Here is a 20,377-nt window from a genome sequence, read left to right on the forward strand (position 1 = left end):
CAGCTGCTATTCAAAAGACTGGTGTTTTGAGCCCTCCCGGGAGCGGTGTTGTGACGTCTCAGATGTGAAGTAAAAAGTCAAGGTTTTTCCACAATACCTGACGACCATTTAATTTTTGGGCTTCCGTGGCGCAATGGTTAGCGCGTTCAGCTGCTTTTCAAAAGACTGGTGTTTTGAACCCTCCCGGGAGCGGTGTTGTGACGTCTCAGATGTAACGTAAAATGTCAGAGTTTTTCCACAATACCTGACGACCATTTAATTTTTGGGCTTCCGTGGCGCAATGGTTAGCGCGTTCAGCTGCTTTTCAAAAGACTGGTGTTTTGAACCCTCCCGGGAGCGGTGTTGTGACGTCTCAGATGTAACGTAAAATGTCAGAGTTTTTCCACAATACCTGACGAACATTTAATTTTTGGGCTTCAGTGTCGCAATGGTTAGCACGTTCAGCTGTTAATCGAAAGGTTGGTGGTTCGAACCCACCCGGGAGAGGTGTTGTGGGGTCTCAGATGTAGCGTAAAAAGTAATAACTTTTCCACAATACCTGACAACCATTTAATTTCTGAGCTTCCGTGGCTCAATGGTTAGCGCGTTCGGCTGTTAACGAATAGGTTGGTGGTTCGAGCCCATCCAGGAGCGGTGTTGTGACGTCTCAGATGTGAAGTAAAAAGTCAAGGTTTTTCCACAATACCTGACGACCATTTAATTTTTGGGCTTCCGTGGCGCAATGGTTAGCGCGTTCAGCTGCTATTCAAAAGACTGGTGTTTTGAACCCTCCCGGGAGCGGTGTTGTGACGTCTCAGATGTAACGTAAAATGTCAGAGTTTTTCCACAATACCTGACGAACATTTAATTTTTGGGCTTCCCAGGCGCAATGGTTAGCGCGTTCAGCTGCTATTCAAAAGACTGGTGGTTTGAGCTCTCCCGGGAGCGGAGTTGTGACGTCTTAGATGTAACGTAAAATGTCAGAGTTTTTCCACAATATGTGACGACCATTTAATTTTTGGGCTTCCGTGGCGCAATGGTTAGCGCGTTCAGCTGCTATTCAAAAGACTGGTGTTTTGAGCCCTCCCGGGAGCGGTGTTGTGACGTCTCAGATGTGAAGTAAAAAGTCAAGGTTTTTCCACAATACCTGACGACCATTTAATTTTTGGGCTTCCGTGGCGCAATGGTTAGCGCGTTCAGCTGCTTTTCAAAAGACTGGTGTTTTGAACCCTCCCGGGAGCGGTGTTGTGACGTCTCAGATGTAACGTAAAATGTCAGAGTTTTTCCACAATACCTGACGAACATTTAATTTTTGGGCTTCAGTGTCGCAATGGTTAGCACGTTCAGCTGTTAATCGAAAGGTTGGTGGTTCGAACCCACCCGGGAGAGGTGTGTTGGGGTCTCAGATGTAGCGTAAAAAGTAATAACTTTTCCACAATACCTGACAACCATTTAATTTCTGAGCTTCCGTGGCTCAATGGTTAGCGCGTTCGGCTGTTAACGAATAGGTTGGTGGTTCGAGCCCATCCAGGAGCGGTGTTGTGACGTCTCAGATGTGAAGTAAAAAGTCAAGGTTTTTCCACAATACCTGACGACCATTTAATTTTTGGGCTTCCGTGGCGCAATGGTTAGCGCGTTCAGCTGCTATTCAAAAGACTGGTGTTTTGAACCCTCCCGGGAGCGGTGTTGTGACGTCTCAGATGTAACGTAAAATGTCAGAGTTTTTCCACAATACCTGACGACCATTTAATTTTTGGGATTCCGTGGCGCAATGGTTAGCGCGTTCAGCTGCTATTCAAAAGACTGGTGTTTTGAGCCCTCCCGGGAGCGGTGTTGTGACGTCTCAGATGTGAAGTAAAAAGTCAAGGTTTTTCCACAATACCTGACGACCATTTAATTTTTGGGCTTCCGTGGCGCAATGGTTAGCGCGTTCAGCTGCTTTTCAAAAGACTGGTGTTTTGAACCCTCCCGGGAGCGGTGTTGTGACGTCTCAGATGTAACGTAAAATGTCAGAGTTTTTCCACAATACCTGACGACCATTTAATTTTTGGGCTTCCGTGGCGCAATGGTTAGCGCGTTCAGCTGCTTTTCAAAAGACTGGTGTTTTGAACCCTCCCGGGAGCGGTGTTGTGACGTCTCAGATGTAACGTAAAATGTCAGAGTTTTTCCACAATACCTGACGAACATTTAATTTTTGGGCTTCAGTGTCGCAATGGTTAGCACGTTCAGCTGTTAATCGAAAGGTTGGTGGTTCGAACCCACCCGGGAGAGGTGTTGTGGGGTCTAAGATGGAGCGTAAAAAGTCATAACTTTTCCACAATACCTGACAACCATTTAATTTCTGAGCTTCCGTGGCTCAATGGTTAGCGTGTTCGGCTGTTAACGAATAGGTTGGTGGTTCAAGCCCACCCTGGAGAGGTGTCGTAGGGTCTCAGATGTGAAGTAAAAAGTCAAGGTTTTTCCACAATACCTGACGACCATTTAATTTTTGGGCTTCCGTGGCGCAAAGGTTAGCGCGTTCAGCTGCTATTCAAAAGACTGGTGGTTTGAGCCCTCCCGGGAGCGGTGTCGTGACGTCTCAGATGTAACGTAAAATGTCAGAGTTTTTCCACAATACCTGACGAACATTTAATTTTTGGGCTTCCGTGGCGCAATGGTTAGCACGTTCAGCTGTTAATCGAAAGGTTGGTGGTTCGAACCCACCCGGGAGAGGTGTGTTGGGGTCTCAGATGTAGCGTAAAAAGTAATAACTTTTCCACAATACCTGACAACCATTTAATTTCTGAGCTTCCGTGGCTCAATGGTTAGCGCGTTCGGCTGTTAACGAATAGGTTGGTGGTTCGAGCCCATCCAGGAGCGGTGTTGTGACGTCTCAGATGTGAAGTAAAAAGTCAAGGTTTTTCCACAATACCTGACGACCATTTAATTTTTGGGCTTCCGTGGCGCAATGGTTAGCGCGTTCAGCTGCTATTCAAAAGACTGGTGTTTTGAACCCTCCCGGGAGCGGTGTTGTGACGTCTCAGATGTAACGTAAAATGTCAGAGTTTTTCCACAATACCTGACGACCATTTAATTTTTGGGCTTCCGTGGCGCAATGGTTAGCGCGTTCAGCTGCTATTCAAAAGACTGGTGTTTTGAGCCCTCCCGGGAGCGGTGTTGTGACGTCTCAGATGTGAAGTAAAAAGTCAAGGTTTTTCCACAATACCTGACGACCATTTAATTTTTGGGCTTCCGTGGCGCAATGGTTAGCGCGTTCAGCTGCTTTTCAAAAGACTGGTGTTTTGAACCCTCCCGGGAGCGGTGTTGTGACGTCTCAGATGTAACGTAAAATGTCAGAGTTTTTCCACAATACCTGACGACCATTTAATTTTTGGGCTTCCGTGGCGCAATGGTTAGCGCGTTCAGCTGCTTTTCAAAAGACTGGTGTTTTGAACCCTCCCGGGAGCGGTGTTGTGACGTCTCAGATGTAACGTAAAATGTCAGAGTTTTTCCACAATACCTGACGAACATTTAATTTTTGGGCTTCAGTGTCGCAATGGTTAGCACGTTCAGCTGTTAATCGAAAGGTTGGTGGTTCGAACCCACCCGGGAGAGGTGTTGTGGGGTCTAAGATGGAGCGTAAAAAGTCATAACTTTTCCACAATACCTGACAACCATTTAATTTCTGAGCTTCCGTGGCTCAATGGTTAGCGTGTTCGGCTGTTAACGAATAGGTTGGTGGTTCAAGCCCACCCTGGAGAGGTGTCGTAGGGTCTCAGATGTGAAGTAAAAAGTCAAGGTTTTTCCACAATACCTGACGACCATTTAATTTTTGGGCTTCCGTGGCGCAAAGGTTAGCGCGTTCAGCTGCTATTCAAAAGACTGGTGGTTTGAGCCCTCCCGGGAGCGGTGTCGTGACGTCTCAGATGTAACGTAAAATGTCAGAGTTTTTCCACAATACCTGACGAACATTTAATTTTTGGGCTTCCGTGGCGCAATGGTTAGCACGTTCAGCTGTTAATCGAAAGGTTGGTGGTTCGAGCCCACCCGGGAGAGGTGTTGTGGGGTCTCAGATGTAGCGTAAAAAGTCTTAACTTTTCCACAATACCTGACAACCATTTAATTTCTGAGCTTCCGTGGCTCAATGGTTAGCGCGTTCGGCTGTTAACGAATAGGTTGGTGGTTCGAGCCCATCCGGGAGCGGTGTTGTGACGTCTCAGATGTGAAGTAAATAGTCAAGGTTTTTCCACAATACCTGACGACCATTTAATTTTTGGGCTTCCGTGGCGCAATGGTTAGCGCGTTCAGCTGCTATTCAAAAGACTGGTGGTTTGAGCCCTCCCGGGAGCGGTGTCGTGACGTCTCAGATGTAACGTAAAATGTCAGAGTTTTTCCACAATACCTGACGAACATTTAATTTTTGGGCTTCCGTGGCGCAATGGTTAGCGCTTTCAGCTGTTAACCGAAAGGTTGGTGGTTCGAGCCCACCCGGGAGAGGTGTTGTGGGGTCTCAGATGTAACGTAAAATGTCAGAGTTTTTCCACAATACCTGACGACCATTTAATTTTTGGGCTTCCGTGGCGCAATGGTTAGCGCGTTCAGCTGCTATTCAAAAGACTGGTGTTTTGAGCCCTCCCGGGAGCGGTGTTGTGACGTCTCAGATGTGAAGTAAAAAGTCAAGGTTTTTCCACAATACCTGACGACCATTTAATTTTTGGGCTTCCGTGGCGCAATGGTTAGCGCGTTCAGCTGCTTTTCAAAAGACTGGTGTTTTGAACCCTCCCGGGAGCGGTGTTGTGACGTCTCAGATGTAACGTAAAATGTCAGAGTTTTTCCACAATACCTGACGACCATTTAATTTTTGGGCTTCCGTGGCGCAATGGTTAGCGCGTTCAGCTGCTTTTCAAGAGACTGGTGTTTTGAACCCTCCCGGGAGCGGTGTTGTGACGTCTCAGATGTAACGTAAAATGTCAGAGTTTTTCCACAATACCTGACGAACATTTAATTTTTGGGCTTCAGTGTCGCAATGGTTAGCACGTTCAGCTGTTAATCGAAAGGTTGGTGGTTCGAACCCACCCGGGAGAGGTGTTGTGGGGTCTCAGATGTAGCGTAAAAAGTAATAACTTTTCCACAATACCTGACAACCATTTAATTTCTGAGCTTCCGTGGCTCAATGGTTAGCGCGTTCGGCTGTTAACGAATAGGTTGGTGGTTCGAGCCCATCCAGGAGCGGTGTTGTGACGTCTCAGATGTGAAGTAAAAAGTCAAGGTTTTTCCACAATACCTGACGACCATTTAATTTTTGGGCTTCCGTGGCGCAATGGTTAGCGCGTTCAGCTGCTTTTCAAAAGACTGGTGTTTTGAACCCTCCCGGGAGCGGTGTTGTGACGTCTCAGATGTAACGTAAAATGTCAGAGTTTTTCCACAATACCTGACGACCATTTAATTTTTGGGCTTCCGTGGCGCAATGGTTAGCGCGTTCAGCTGCTTTTCAAAAGACTGGTGTTTTGAACCCTCCCGGGAGCGGTGTTGTGACGTCTCAGATGTAACGTAAAATGTCAGAGTTTTTCCACAATACCTGACGAACATTTAATTTTTGGGCTTCAGTGTCGCAATGGTTAGCACGTTCAGCTGTTAATCGAAAGGTTGGTGGTTCGAACCCACCCGGGAGAGGTGTTGTGGGGTCTCAGATGTAGCGTAAAAAGTAATAACTTTTCCACAATACCTGACAACCATTTAATTTCTGAGCTTCCGTGGCTCAATGGTTAGCGCGTTCGGCTGTTAACGAATAGGTTGGTGGTTCGAGCCCATCCAGGAGCGGTGTTGTGACGTCTCAGATGTGAAGTAAAAAGTCAAGGTTTTTCCACAATACCTGACGACCATTTAATTTTTGGGCTTCCGTGGCGCAATGGTTAGCGCGTTCAGCTGCTATTCAAAAGACTGGTGTTTTGAACCCTCCCGGGAGCGGTGTTGTGACGTCTCAGATGTAACGTAAAATGTCAGAGTTTTTCCACAATACCTGACGAACATTTAATTTTTGGGCTTCCCAGGCGCAATGGTTAGCGCGTTCAGCTGCTATTCAAAAGACTGGTGGTTTGAGCTCTCCCGGGAGCGGAGTTGTGACGTCTTAGATGTAACGTAAAATGTCAGAGTTTTTCCACAATACCTGACGACCATTTAATTTTTGGGCTTCCGTGGTGCAATGGTTAGCGCGTTCAGCTGCTATTCAAAAGACTGGTGTTTTGAGCCCTCCCGGGAGCGGTGTTGTGACGTCTCAGATGTGAAGTAAAAAGTCAAGGTTTTTCCACAATACCTGACGACCATTTAATTTTTGGGCTTCCGTGGCGCAATGGTTAGCGCGTTCAGCTGCTTTTCAAAAGACTGGTGTTTTGAACCCTCCCGGGAGCGGTGTTGTGACGTCTCAGATGTAACGTAAAATGTCAGAGTTTTTCCACAATACCTGACGAACATTTAATTTTTGGGCTTCAGTGTCGCAATGGTTAGCACGTTCAGCTGTTAATCGAAAGGTTGGTGGTTCGAACCCACCCGGGAGAGGTGTGTTGGGGTCTCAGATGTAGCGTAAAAAGTAATAACTTTTCCACAATACCTGACAACCATTTAATTTCTGAGCTTCCGTGGCTCAATGGTTAGCGCGTTCGGCTGTTAACGAATAGGTTGGTGGTTCGAGCCCATCCAGGAGCGGTGTTGTGACGTCTCAGATGTGAAGTAAAAAGTCAAGGTTTTTCCACAATACCTGACGACCATTTAATTTTTGGGCTTCCGTGGCGCAATGGTTAGCGCGTTCAGCTGCTATTCAAAAGACTGGTGTTTTGAACCCTCCCGGGAGCGGTGTTGTGACGTCTCAGATGTAACGTAAAATGTCAGAGTTTTTCCACAATACCTGACGACCATTTAATTTTTGGGCTTCCGTGGCGCAATGGTTAGCGCGTTCAGCTGCTATTCAAAAGACTGGTGTTTTGAGCCCTCCCGGGAGCGGTGTCGTGACGTCTCAGATGTAACGTAAAATGTCAGAGTTTTTCCACAATACCTGACGAACATTTAATTTTTGGGCTTCCGTGGCGCAATGGTTAGCACGTTCAGCTGTTAATCGAAAGGTTGGTGGTTCGAGCCCACCCGGGAGAGGTGTTGTGGGGTCTCAGATGTAGCGTAAAAAGTCTTAACTTTTCCACAATACCTGACAACCATTTAATTTCTGAGCTTCCGTGGCTCAATGGTTAGCGCGTTCGGCTGTTAACGAATAGGTTGGTGGTTCGAGCCTATCCAGGAGCGGTGTTGTGACGTCTCAGATGTGAAGTAAAAAGTCAAGGTTTTTCCACAATACCTGACGACCATTTAATTTTTGGGCTTCCGTGGCGCAATGGTTGGCGCGTTCAGCTGCTATTCAAAAGACTGGTGTTTTGAACCCTCCCGGGAGCGGTGTTGTGACGTCTCAGATGTAACGTAAAATGTCAGAGTTTTTCCACAATACCTGACGAACATTTAATTTTTGGGCTTCCCAGGCGCAATGGTTAGCGCGTTCAGCTGCTATTCAAAAGACTGGTGGTTTGAGCTCTCCCGGGAGCGGAGTTGTGACGTCTTAGATGTAACGTAAAATGTCAGAGTTTTTCCACAATACCTGACGACCATTTAATTTTTGGGCTTCCGTGGCGCAATGGTTAGCGCGTTCAGCTGCTATTCAAAAGACTGGTGTTTTGAGCCCTCCCGGGAGCGGTGTTGTGACGTCTCAGATGTGAAGTAAAAAGTCAAGGTTTTTCCACAATACCTGACGACCATTTAATTTTTGGGCTTCCGTGGCGCAATGGTTAGCGCGTTCAGCTGCTATTCAAAAGACTGGTGGTTTGAGCCCTCCCGGGAGCGGTGTCGTGATGTCTCAGATGTAACGTAAAATGTCAGAGTTTTTCCACAATACCTGACGAACACTTAATTTTTGGGCTTCCGTGGCGCAATGGTTAGCGCTTTCAGCTGTTAACCGAAAGGTTGATGGTTCGAGCCCACCCGGGAGAGGTGTTGTGGGGTCTAAGATGGAGCGTAAAAAGTCATAACTTTTCCACAATACCTGACAACCATTTAATTTCTGAGCTTCCGTGGCTCAATGGTTAGCGTGTTCGGCTGTTAACGAATAGGTTGGTGGTTCAAGCCCACCCTGGAGAGGTGTCGTAGGGTCTCAGATGTGAAGTAAAAAGTCAAGGTTTTTCCACAATACCTGACGACCATTTAATTTTTGGGCTTCCGTGGCGCAAAGGTTAGCGCGTTCAGCTGCTATTCAAAAGACTGGTGGTTTGAGCCCTCCCGGGAGCGGTGTCGTGACGTCTCAGATGTAACGTAAAATGTCAGAGTTTTTCCACAATACCTGACGAACATTTAATTTTTGGGCTTCCGTGGCGCAATGGTTAGCGCTTTCAGCTGTTAACCGAAAGGTTGGTGGTTCGAGCCCACCCGGGAGAGGTGTTGTGGGGTCTCAGATGTAACGTAAAATGTCAGAGTTTTTCCACAATACCTGACGACCATTTAATTTTTGGGCTTCCGTGGCGCAATGGTTAGCGCGTTCAGCTGCTTTTCAAAAGACTGGTGTTTTGAACCCTCCCGGGAGCGGTGTTGTGACGTCTCAGATGTAACGTAAAATGTCAGAGTTTTTCCACAATACCTGACGAACATTTAATTTTTGGGCTTCAGTGTCGCAATGGTTAGCACGTTCAGCTGTTAATCGAAAGGTTGGTGGTTCGAACCCACCCGGGAGAGGTGTTGTGGGGTCTCAGATGTAGCGTAAAAAGTAATAACTTTTCCACAATACCTGACAACCATTTAATTTCTGAGCTTCCGTGGCTCAATGGTTAGCGCGTTCGGCTGTTAACGAATAGGTTGGTGGTTCGAGCCCATCCAGGAGCGGTGTTGTGACGTCTCAGATGTGAAGTAAAAAGTCAAGGTTTTTCCACAATACCTGACGACCATTTAATTTTTGGGCTTCCGTGGCGCAATGGTTAGCGCGTTCAGCTGCTATTCAAAAGACTGGTGTTTTGAACCCTCCCGGGAGCGGTGTTGTGACGTCTCAGATGTAACGTAAAATGTCAGAGTTTTTCCACAATACCTGACGAACATTTAATTTTTGGGCTTCCCAGGCGCAATGGTTAGCGCGTTCAGCTGCTATTCAAAAGACTGGTGGTTTGAGCTCTCCCGGGAGCGGAGTTGTGACGTCTTAGATGTAACGTAAAATGTCAGAGTTTTTCCACAATACCTGACGACCATTTAATTTTTGGGCTTCCGTGGCGCAATGGTTAGCGCGTTCAGCTGCTATTCAAAAGACTGGTGTTTTGAGCCCTCCCGGGAGCGGTGTTGTGACGTCTCAGATGTGAAGTAAAAAGTCAAGGTTTTTCCACAATACCTGACGACCATTTAATTTTTGGGCTTCCGTGGCGCAATGGTTAGCGCGTTCAGCTGCTTTTCAAAAGACTGGTGTTTTGAACCCTCCCGGGAGCGGTGTTGTGACGTCTCAGATGTAACGTAAAATGTCAGAGTTTTTCCACAATACCTGACGAACATTTAATTTTTGGGCTTCAGTGTCGCAATGGTTAGCACGTTCAGCTGTTAATCGAAAGGTTGGTGGTTCGAACCCACCCGGGAGAGGTGTGTTGGGGTCTCAGATGTAGCGTAAAAAGTAATAACTTTTCCACAATACCTGACAACCATTTAATTTCTGAGCTTCCGTGGCTCAATGGTTAGCGCGTTCGGCTGTTAACGAATAGGTTGGTGGTTCGAGCCCATCCAGGAGCGGTGTTGTGACGTCTCAGATGTGAAGTAAAAAGTCAAGGTTTTTCCACAATACCTGACGACCATTTAATTTTTGGGCTTCCGTGGCGCAATGGTTAGCGCGTTCAGCTGCTATTCAAAAGACTGGTGTTTTGAACCCTCCCGGGAGCGGTGTTGTGACGTCTCAGATGTAACGTAAAATGTCAGAGTTTTTCCACAATACCTGACGGACATTTAATTTTTGGGCTTCCGTGGCGCAATGGTTAGCGCGTTCAGCTGCTATTCAAAAGACTGGTGTTTTGAGCCCTCCCGGGAGCGGTGTTGTGACGTCTTAGATGTGAAGTAAAAAGTCAAGGTTTTTCCACAATACCTGACGACCATTTAATTTTTGGGCTTCCGTGGCGCAATGGTTAGCGCGTTCAGCTGCTTTTCAAAAGACTGGTGTTTTGAACCCTCCCGGGAGCGGTGTTGTGACGTCTCAGATGTAACGTAAAATGTCAGAGTTTTTCCACAATACCTGACGACCATTTAATTTTTGGGCTTCCGTGGCGCAATGGTTAGCGCGTTCAGCTGCTTTTCAAAAGACTGGTGTTTTGAACCCTCCCGGGAGCGGTGTTGTGACGTCTCAGATGTAACGTAAAATGTCAGAGTTTTTCCACAATACCTGACGAACATTTAATTTTTGGGCTTCAGTGTCGCAATGGTTAGCACGTTCAGCTGTTAATCGAAAGGTTGGTGGTTCGAACCCACCCGGGAGAGGTGTTGTGGGGTCTAAGATGGAGCGTAAAAAGTCATAACTTTTCCACAATACCTGACAACCATTTAATTTCTGAGCTTCCGTGGCTCAATGGTTAGCGTGTTCGGCTGTTAACGAATAGGTTGGTGGTTCAAGCCCACCCTGGAGAGGTGTCGTAGGGTCTCAGATGTGAAGTAAAAAGTCAAGGTTTTTCCACAATACCTGACGACCATTTAATTTTTGGGCTTCCGTGGCGCAAAGGTTAGCGCGTTCAGCTGCTATTCAAAAGACTGGTGGTTTGAGCCCTCCCGGGAGCGGTGTCGTGACGTCTCAGATGTAACGTAAAATGTCAGAGTTTTTCCACAATACCTGACGAACATTTAATTTTTGGGCTTCCGTGGCGCAATGGTTAGCACGTTCAGCTGTTAATCGAAAGGTTGGTGGTTCGAGCCCACCCGGGAGAGGTGTTGTGGGGTCTCAGATGTAGCGTAAAAAGTCTTAACTTTTCCACAATACCTGACAACCATTTAATTTCTGAGCTTCCGTGGCTCAATGGTTAGCGCGTTCGGCTGTTAACGAATAGGTTGGTGGTTCGAGCCAATCCAGGAGCGGTGTTGTGACGTCTCAGATGTGAAGTAAAAAGTCAAGGTTTTTCCACAATACCTGACGACCATTTAATTTTTGGGCTTCCGTGGCGCAATGGTTGGCGCGTTCAGCTGCTATTCAAAAGACTGGTGTTTTGAACCCTCCCGGGAGCGGTGTTGTGACGTCTCAGATGTAACGTAAAATGTCAGAGTTTTTCCACAATACCTGACGAACATTTAATTTTTGGGCTTCCCAGGCGCAATGGTTAGCGCGTTCAGCTGCTATTCAAAAGACTGGTGGTTTGAGCTCTCCCGGGAGCGGAGTTGTGACGTCTTAGATGTAACGTAAAATGTCAGAGTTTTTCCACAATACCTGACGACCATTTAATTTTTGGGCTTCCGTGGCGCAATGGTTAGCGCGTTCAGCTGCTATTCAAAAGACTGGTGTTTTGAGCCCTCCCGGGAGCGGTGTTGTGACGTCTCAGATGTGAAGTAAAAAGTCAAGGTTTTTCCACAATACCTGACGACCATTTAATTTTTGGGCTTCCGTGGCGCAATGGTTAGCGCGTTCAGCTGCTATTCAAAAGACTGGTGGTTTGAGCCCTCCCGGGAGCGGTGTCGTGATGTCTCAGATGTAACGTAAAATGTCAGAGTTTTTCCACAATACCTGACGAACATTTAATTTTTGGGCTTCCGTGGCGCAATGGTTAGCGCTTTCAGCTGTTAACCGAAAGGTTGATGGTTCGAGCCCACCCGGGAGAGGTGTTGTGGGGTCTAAGATGGAGCGTAAAAAGTCATAACTTTTCCACAATACCTGACAACCATTTAATTTCTGAGCTTCCGTGGCTCAATGGTTAGCGTGTTCGGCTGTTAACGAATAGGTTGGTGGTTCAAGCCCACCCTGGAGAGGTGTCGTAGGGTCTCAGATGTGAAGTAAAAAGTCAAGGTTTTTCCACAATACCTGACGACCATTTAATTTTTGGGCTTCCGTGGCGCAAAGGTTAGCGCGTTCAGCTGCTATTCAAAAGACTGGTGGTTTGAGCCCTCCCGGGAGCGGTGTCGTGACGTCTCAGATGTAACGTAAAATGTCAGAGTTTTTCCACAATACCTGACGAACATTTAATTTTTGGGCTTCCGTGGCGCAATGGTTAGCACGTTCAGCTGTTAATCGAAAGGTTGGTGGTTCGAGCCCACCCGGGAGAGGTGTTGTGGGGTCTCAGATGTAGCGTAAAAAGTCTTAACTTTTCCACAATACCTGACAACCATTTAATTTCTGAGCTTCCGTGGCTCAATGGTTAGCGCGTTCGGCTGTTAACGAATAGGTTGGTGGTTCGAGCCTATCCAGGAGCGGTGTTGTGACGTCTCAGATGTGAAGTAAAAAGTCAAGGTTTTTCCACAATACCTGACGACCATTTAATTTTTGGGCTTCCGTGGCGCAATGGTTGGCGCGTTCAGCTGCTATTCAAAAGACTGGTGTTTTGAACCCTCCCGGGAGCGGTGTTGTGACGTCTCAGATGTAACGTAAAATGTCAGAGTTTTTCCACAATACCTGACGAACATTTAATTTTTGGGCTTCCCAGGCGCAATGGTTAGCGCGTTCAGCTGCTATTCAAAAGACTGGTGGTTTGAGCTCTCCCGGGAGCGGAGTTGTGACGTCTTAGATGTAACGTAAAATGTCAGAGTTTTTCCACAATACCTGACGACCATTTAATTTTTGGGCTTCCGTGGCGCAATGGTTAGCGCGTTCAGCTGCTATTCAAAAGACTGGTGTTTTGAGCCCTCCCGGGAGCGGTGTTGTGACGTCTCAGATGTGAAGTAAAAAGTCAAGGTTTTTCCACAATACCTGACGACCATTTAATTTTTGGGCTTCCGTGGCGCAATGGTTAGCGCGTTCAGCTGCTATTCAAAAGACTGGTGGTTTGAGCCCTCCCGGGAGCGGTGTCGTGATGTCTCAGATGTAACGTAAAATGTCAGAGTTTTTCCACAATACCTGACGAACATTTAATTTTTGGGCTTCCGTGGCGCAATGGTTAGCGCTTTCAGCTGTTAACCGAAAGGTTGATGGTTCGAGCCCACCCGGGAGAGGTGTTGTGGGGTCTAAGATGGAGCGTAAAAAGTCATAACTTTTCCACAATACCTGACAACCATTTAATTTCTGAGCTTCCGTGGCTCAATGGTTAGCGTGTTCGGCTGTTAACGAATAGGTTGGTGGTTCAAGCCCACCCTGGAGAGGTGTCGTAGGGTCTCAGATGTGAAGTAAAAAGTCAAGGTTTTTCCACAATACCTGACGACCATTTAATTTTTGGGCTTCCGTGGCGCAAAGGTTAGCGCGTTCAGCTGCTATTCAAAAGACTGGTGGTTTGAGCCCTCCCGGGAGCGGTGTCGTGACGTCTCAGATGTAACGTAAAATGTCAGAGTTTTTCCACAATACCTGACGAACATTTAATTTTTGGGCTTCCGTGGCGCAATGGTTAGCACGTTCAGCTGTTAATCGAAAGGTTGGTGGTTCGAGCCCACCCGGGAGAGGTGTTGTGGGGTCTCAGATGTAGCGTAAAAAGTCTTAACTTTTCCACAATACCTGACAACCATTTAATTTCTGAGCTTCCGTGGCTCAATGGTTAGCGCGTTCGGCTGTTAACGAATAGGTTGGTGGTTCGAGCCTATCCAGGAGCGGTGTTGTGACGTCTCAGATGTGAAGTAAAAAGTCAAGGTTTTTCCACAATACCTGACGACCATTTAATTTTTGGGCTTCCGTGGCGCAATGGTTGGCGCGTTCAGCTGCTATTCAAAAGACTGGTGTTTTGAACCCTCCCGGGAGCGGTGTTGTGACGTCTCAGATGTAACGTAAAATGTCAGAGTTTTTCCACAATACCTGACGAACATTTAATTTTTGGGCTTCCCAGGCGCAATGGTTAGCGCGTTCAGCTGCTATTCAAAAGACTGGTGGTTTGAGCTCTCCCGGGAGCGGAGTTGTGACGTCTTAGATGTAACGTAAAATGTCAGAGTTTTTCCACAATACCTGACGACCATTTAATTTTTGGGCTTCCGTGGCGCAATGGTTAGCGCGTTCAGCTGCTATTCAAAAGACTGGTGTTTTGAGCCCTCCCGGGAGCGGTGTTGTGACGTCTCAGATGTGAAGTAAAAAGTCAAGGTTTTTCCACAATACCTGACGACCATTTAATTTTTGGGCTTCCGTGGCGCAATGGTTAGCGCGTTCAGCTGCTATTCAAAAGACTGGTGGTTTGAGCCCTCCCGGGAGCGGTGTCGTGATGTCTCAGATGTAACGTAAAATGTCAGAGTTTTTCCACAATACCTGACGAACATTTAATTTTTGGGCTTCCGTGGCGCAATGGTTAGCGCTTTCAGCTGTTAACCGAAAGGTTGATGGTTCGAGCCCACCCGGGAGAGGTGTTGTGGGGTCTAAGATGGAGCGTAAAAAGTCATAACTTTTCCACAATACCTGACAACCATTTAATTTCTGAGCTTCCGTGGCTCAATGGTTAGCGTGTTCGGCTGTTAACGAATAGGTTGGTGGTTCAAGCCCACCCTGGAGAGGTGTCGTAGGGTCTCAGATGTGAAGTAAAAAGTCAAGGTTTTTCCACAATACCTGACGACCATTTAATTTTTGGGCTTCCGTGGCGCAAAGGTTAGCGCGTTCAGCTGCTATTCAAAAGACTGGTGGTTTGAGCCCTCCCGGGAGCGGTGTCGTGACGTCTCAGATGTAACGTAAAATGTCAGAGTTTTTCCACAATACCTGACGAACATTTAATTTTTGGGCTTCCGTGGCGCAATGGTTAGCACGTTCAGCTGTTAATCGAAAGGTTGGTGGTTCGAGCCCACCCGGGAGAGGTGTTGTGGGGTCTCAGATGTAGCGTAAAAAGTCTTAACTTTTCCACAATACCTGACAACCATTTAATTTCTGAGCTTCCGTGGCTCAATGGTTAGCGCGTTCGGCTGTTAACGAATAGGTTGGTGGTTCGAGCCTATCCAGGAGCGGTGTTGTGACGTCTCAGATGTGAAGTAAAAAGTCAAGGTTTTTCCACAATACCTGACGACCATTTAATTTTTGGGCTTCCGTGGCGCAATGGTTGGCGCGTTCAGCTGCTATTCAAAAGACTGGTGTTTTGAACCCTCCCGGGAGCGGTGTTGTGACGTCTCAGATGTAACGTAAAATGTCAGAGTTTTTCCACAATACCTGACGAACATTTAATTTTTGGGCTTCTCAGGCGCAATGGTTAGCGCGTTCAGCTGCTATTCAAAAGACTGGTGGTTTGAGCTCTCCCGGGAGCGGAGTTGTGACGTCTTAGATGTAACGTAAAATGTCAGAGTTTTTCCACAATACCTGACGACCATTTAATTTTTGGGCTTCCGTGGCGCAATGGTTAGCGCGTTCAGCTGCTATTCAAAAGACTGGTGTTTTGAGCCCTCCCGGGAGCGGTGTTGTGACGTCTCAGATGTGAAGTAAAAAGTCAGGGTTTTTCCACAATACCTGACGACCATTTAATTTTTGGGCTTCCGTGGCGCAATGGTTAGCGCGTTCAGCTGCTTTTCAAAAGACTGGTGTTTTGAACCCTCCCGGGAGCGGTGTTGTGACGTCTCAGATGTAACGTAAAATGTTAGAGTTTTTCTACAATACCTGACGAACATTTAATTTTTGGGCTTCCGTGGCGCAATGGTTAGCACGTTCAGCTTTTAATCGAAAGGTTGGTGGTTCGAGCACACCCGGGAGAGGTGTTGTGGGGTCTCAGATGTAGCGTAAAAAGTAATAACTTTTCCACAATACCTGACAACCATTTAATTTCTGAGCTTCCGTGGCTCAATGGTTAGCGCGTTCGGCTGTTAACGAATAGGTTGGTGGTTCGAGCCCATCCAGGAGCGGTGTTGTGACGTCTCAGATGTGAAGTAAAAAGTCAAGGTTTTTCCACAATACCTGACGACCATTTAATTTTTGGGCTTCCGTGGCGCAATGGTTAGCGCGTTCAGCTGCTATTCAAAAGACTGGTGTTTTGAACCCTCCCGGGAGCGGTGTTGTGACGTCTCAGATGTAACGTAAAATGTCAGAGTTTTTCCACAATACCTGACGACCATTTAATTTTTGGGCTTCCGTGGCGCAATGGTTGGCGCGTTCAGCTGCTATTCAAAAGACTGGTGTTTTGAACCCTCCCGGGAGCGGTGTTGTGACGTCTCAGATGTAACGTAAAATGTCAGAGTTTTTCCACAATACCTGACGAACATTTAATTTTTGGGCTTCCCAGGCGCAATGGTTAGCGCGTTCAGCTGCTATTCAAAAGACTGGTGGTTTGAGCTCTCCCGGGAGCGGAGTTGTGACGTCTTAGATGTAACGTAAAATGTCAGAGTTTTTCCACAATACCTGACGACCATTTAATTTTTGGGCTTCCGTGGCGCAATGGTTAGCGCGTTCAGCTGCTATTCAAAAGACTGGTGTTTTGAGCCCTCCCGGGAGCGGTGTTGTGACGTCTCAGATGTGAAGTAAAAAGTCAAGGTTTTTCCACAATACCTGACGACCATTTAATTTTTGGGCTTCCGTGGCGCAATGGTTAGCGCGTTCAGCTGCTATTCAAAAGACTGGTGTTTTGAACCCTCCCGGGAGCGGTGTTGTGACGTCTCAGATGTAACGTAAAATGTCAGAGTTTTTCCACAATACCTGACGACCATTTAATTTTTGGGCTTCCGTGGCGCAATGGTTGGCGCGTTCAGCTGCTATTCAAAAGACTGGTGTTTTGAACCCTCCCGGGAGCGGTGTTGTGACGTCTCAGATGTAACGTAAAATGTCAGAGTTTTTCCACAATACCTGACGAACATTTAATTTTTGGGCTTCCCAGGCGCAATGGTTAGCGCGTTCAGCTGCTATTCAAAAGACTGGTGGTTTGAGCTCTCCCGGGAACGGAGTTGTGACGTCTTAGATGTAACGTAAAATGTCAGAGTTTTTCCACAATACCTGACGACCATTTAATTTTTGGGCTTCCGTGGCGCAATGGTTGGCGCGTTCAGCTGCTATTCAAAAGACTGGTGTTTTGAACCCTCCCGGGAGCGGTGTTGTGACGTCTCAGATGTAACGTAAAATGTCAGAGTTTTTCCACAATACCTGACGAACATTTAATTTTTGGGCTTCCCAGGCGCAATGGTTAGCGCGTTCAGCTGCTATTCAAAAGACTGGTGGTTTGAGCTCTCCCGGGAGCGGAGTTGTGACGTCTTAGATGTAACGTAAAATGTCAGAGTTTTTCCACAATACCTGACGACCATTTAATTTTTGGGCTTCCGTGGCGCAATGGTTAGCGCGTTCAGCTGCTATTCAAAAGACTGGTGTTTTGAGCCCTCCCGGGAGCGGTGTTGTGACGTCTCAGATGTGAAGTAAAAAGTCAAGGTTTTTCCACAATACCTGACGACCATTTAATTTTTGGGCTTCCGTGGCGCAATGGTTAGCGCGTTCAGCTGCTTTTCAAAAGACTGGTGTTTTGAACCCTCCCGGGAGCGGTGTTGTGACGTCTCAGATGTAACGTAAAATGTCAGAGTTTTTCCACAATACCTGACGAACATTTAATTTTTGGGCTTCAGTGTCGCAATGGTTAGCACGTTCAGCTGTTAATCGAAAGGTTGGTGGTTCGAACCCACCCGGGAGAGGTGTTGTGGGGTCTCAGATGTAGCGTAAAAAGTAATAACTTTTCCACAATACCTGACAACCATTTAATTTCTGAGCTTCCGTGGCTCAATGGTTAGCGCGTTCGGCTGTTAACGAATAGGTTGGTGGTTCGAGCCCATCCAGGAGCGGTGTTGTGACGTCTCAGATGTGAAGTAAAAAGTCAAGGTTTTTCCACAATACCTGACGACCATTTAATTTTTGGGCTTCCGTGGCGCAATGGTTAGCGCGTTCAGCTGCTATTCAAAAGACTGGTGTTTTGAACCCTCCCGGGAGCGGTGTTGTGACGTCTCAGATGTAACGTAAAATGTCAGAGTTTTTCCACAATACCTGACGAACATTTAATTTTTGGGCTTCCCAGGCGCAATGGTTAGCGCGTTCAGCTGCTATTCAAAAGACTGGTGGTTTGAGCTCTCCCGGGAGCGGCGTTGTGACGTCTTAGATGTAACGTAAAATGTCAGAGTTTTTCCACAATACCTGACGACCATTTAATTTTTGGGCTTCCGTGGCGCAATGGTTAGCGCGTTCAGCTGCTTTTCAAAAGACTGGTGTTTTGAACCCTCCCGGGAGCGGTGTTGTGACGTCTCAGATGTAACGTAAAATGTCAGAGTTTTTCCACAATACCTGACGAACATTTAATTTTTGGGCTTCAGTGTCGCAATGGTTAGCACGTTCAGCTGTTAATCGAAAGGTTGGTGGTTCGAACCCACCCGGGAGAGGTGTTGTGGGGTCTCAGATGTAGCGTAAAAAGTCATAACTTTTCCACAATACCTGACAACCATTTAATTTCTGAGCTTCCGTGGCTCAATGGTTAGCGCGTTCGGCTGTTAACGAATAGGTTGGTGGTTCGAGCCCATCCGGGAGCGGTGTTGTGACGTCTCAGATGTGAAGTAAAAAGTCAAGGTTTTTCCACAATACCTGACGACCATTTAATTTTTGGGCTTCCGTGGCGCAATGGTTAGCGCGTTCAGCTGCTATTCAAAAGACTGGTGTTTTGAACCCTCCCGGGAGCGGTGTTGTGACGTCTCAGATGTAACGTAAAATGTCAGAGTTTTTCCACAATACCTGACGACCATTTAATTTTTGGGCTTCCGTGGCGCAATGGTTAGCGCGTTCAGCTGCTATTCAAAAGACTGGTGTTTTGAGCCCTCCCGGGAGCGGTGTTGTGACGTCTCAGATGTGAAGTAAAAAGTCAAGGTTTTTCCACAATACCTGACGAACATTTAATTTTTGGGCTTCCCAGGCGCAATGGTTAGCGCGTTCAGCTGCTATTCAAAAGACTGGTGGTTTGAGCTCTCCCGGGAGCGGAGTTGTGACGTCTTAGATGTAACGTAAAATGTCAGAGTTTTTCCACAATACCTGACGACCATTTAATTTTTGGGCTTCCGTGGCGCAATGGTTAGCGCGTTCAGCTGCTATTCAAAAGACTGGTGTTTTGAGCCCTCCCGGGAGCGGTGTTGTGACGTCTCAGATGTGAAGTAAAAAGTCAAGGTTTTTCCACAATACCTGACGACCATTTAATTTTTGGGCTTCCGTGGCGCAATGGTTACCGCGTTCAGCTGCTTTTCAAAAGACTGGTGTTTTGAACCCTCCCGGGAGCGGTGTTGTGACGTCTCAGATGTAACGTAAAATGTCAGAGTTTTTCCACAATACCTGACGAACATTTAATTTTTGGGCTTCAGTGTCGCAATGGTTAGCACGTTCAGCTGTTAATCGAAAGGTTGGTGGTTCGAACCCACCCGGGAGAGGTGTTGTGGGGTCTCAGATGTAGCGTAAAAAGTCATAACTTTTCCACAATACCTGACAACCATATAATTTCTGAGCTTCCGTGGCTCAATGGTTAGCGCGTTCGGCTGTTAACGAATAGGTTGGTGGTTCGAGCCCATCCGGGAGCGGTGTTGTGACGTCTCAGATGTGAAGTAAAAAGTCAAGGTTTTTCCACAATACCTGACGACCATTTAATTTTTGGGCTTCCGTGGCGCAATGGTTAGCGCGTTCAGCTGCTATTCAAAAGACTGGTGGTTTGAGCCCTCCCGGGAGCGGTGTCGTGACGTCTCAGATGTAACGTAAAATGTCAGAGTTTTTCCACAATACCTGACGAACATTTAATTTTTGGGCTTCCGTGGCGCAATGGTTAGCGCTTTCAGCTGTTAACCGAAAGGTTGATGGTTCGAGCCCACCCGGGAGAGGTGTTGTGGGGTCTAAGATGGAGCGTAAAAAGTCATAACTTTTCCACAATACCTGACAACCATTTAATTTCTGAGCTTCCGTGGCTCAATGGTTAGCGCGCTCGGCTGTTAACGAATAGGTTGGTGGTTCGAGCCCATCCGGGAGCGGTGTTGTGACGTCTCAGATGAGAAGTAAATAGGGCTTCCGTGGCGCAATGGTTAGCGCGTTCAGCTGCTATTCAAAAGACTGGTGGTTTGAGCCCTTCCGGGAGCGGTGTCGTGACGTCTCAGATGTAACGTAAAATGTCAGAGTTTTTCCACAATACCTGACGACCATTTAATTTTTGGGCTTCCGTGGCGCAATGGTTACCGCGTTCAGCTGCTTTTCAAAAGACTGGTGTTTTGAACCCTCCCGGGAGCGGTGTTGTGACGTCTCAGATGTAACGTAAAATGTCAGAGTTTTTCCACAATACCTGACGAACATTTAATTTTTGGGCTTCAGTGTCGC

Source organism: Phalangium opilio, unplaced genomic scaffold, assembly GCF_054372755.1.
Source record: "Phalangium opilio isolate 3A_F unplaced genomic scaffold, DU_Popi_V2 ptg000054l_1, whole genome shotgun sequence".
NCBI classification, from domain to species: Eukaryota; Metazoa; Arthropoda; class Arachnida; order Opiliones; family Phalangiidae; genus Phalangium; species Phalangium opilio.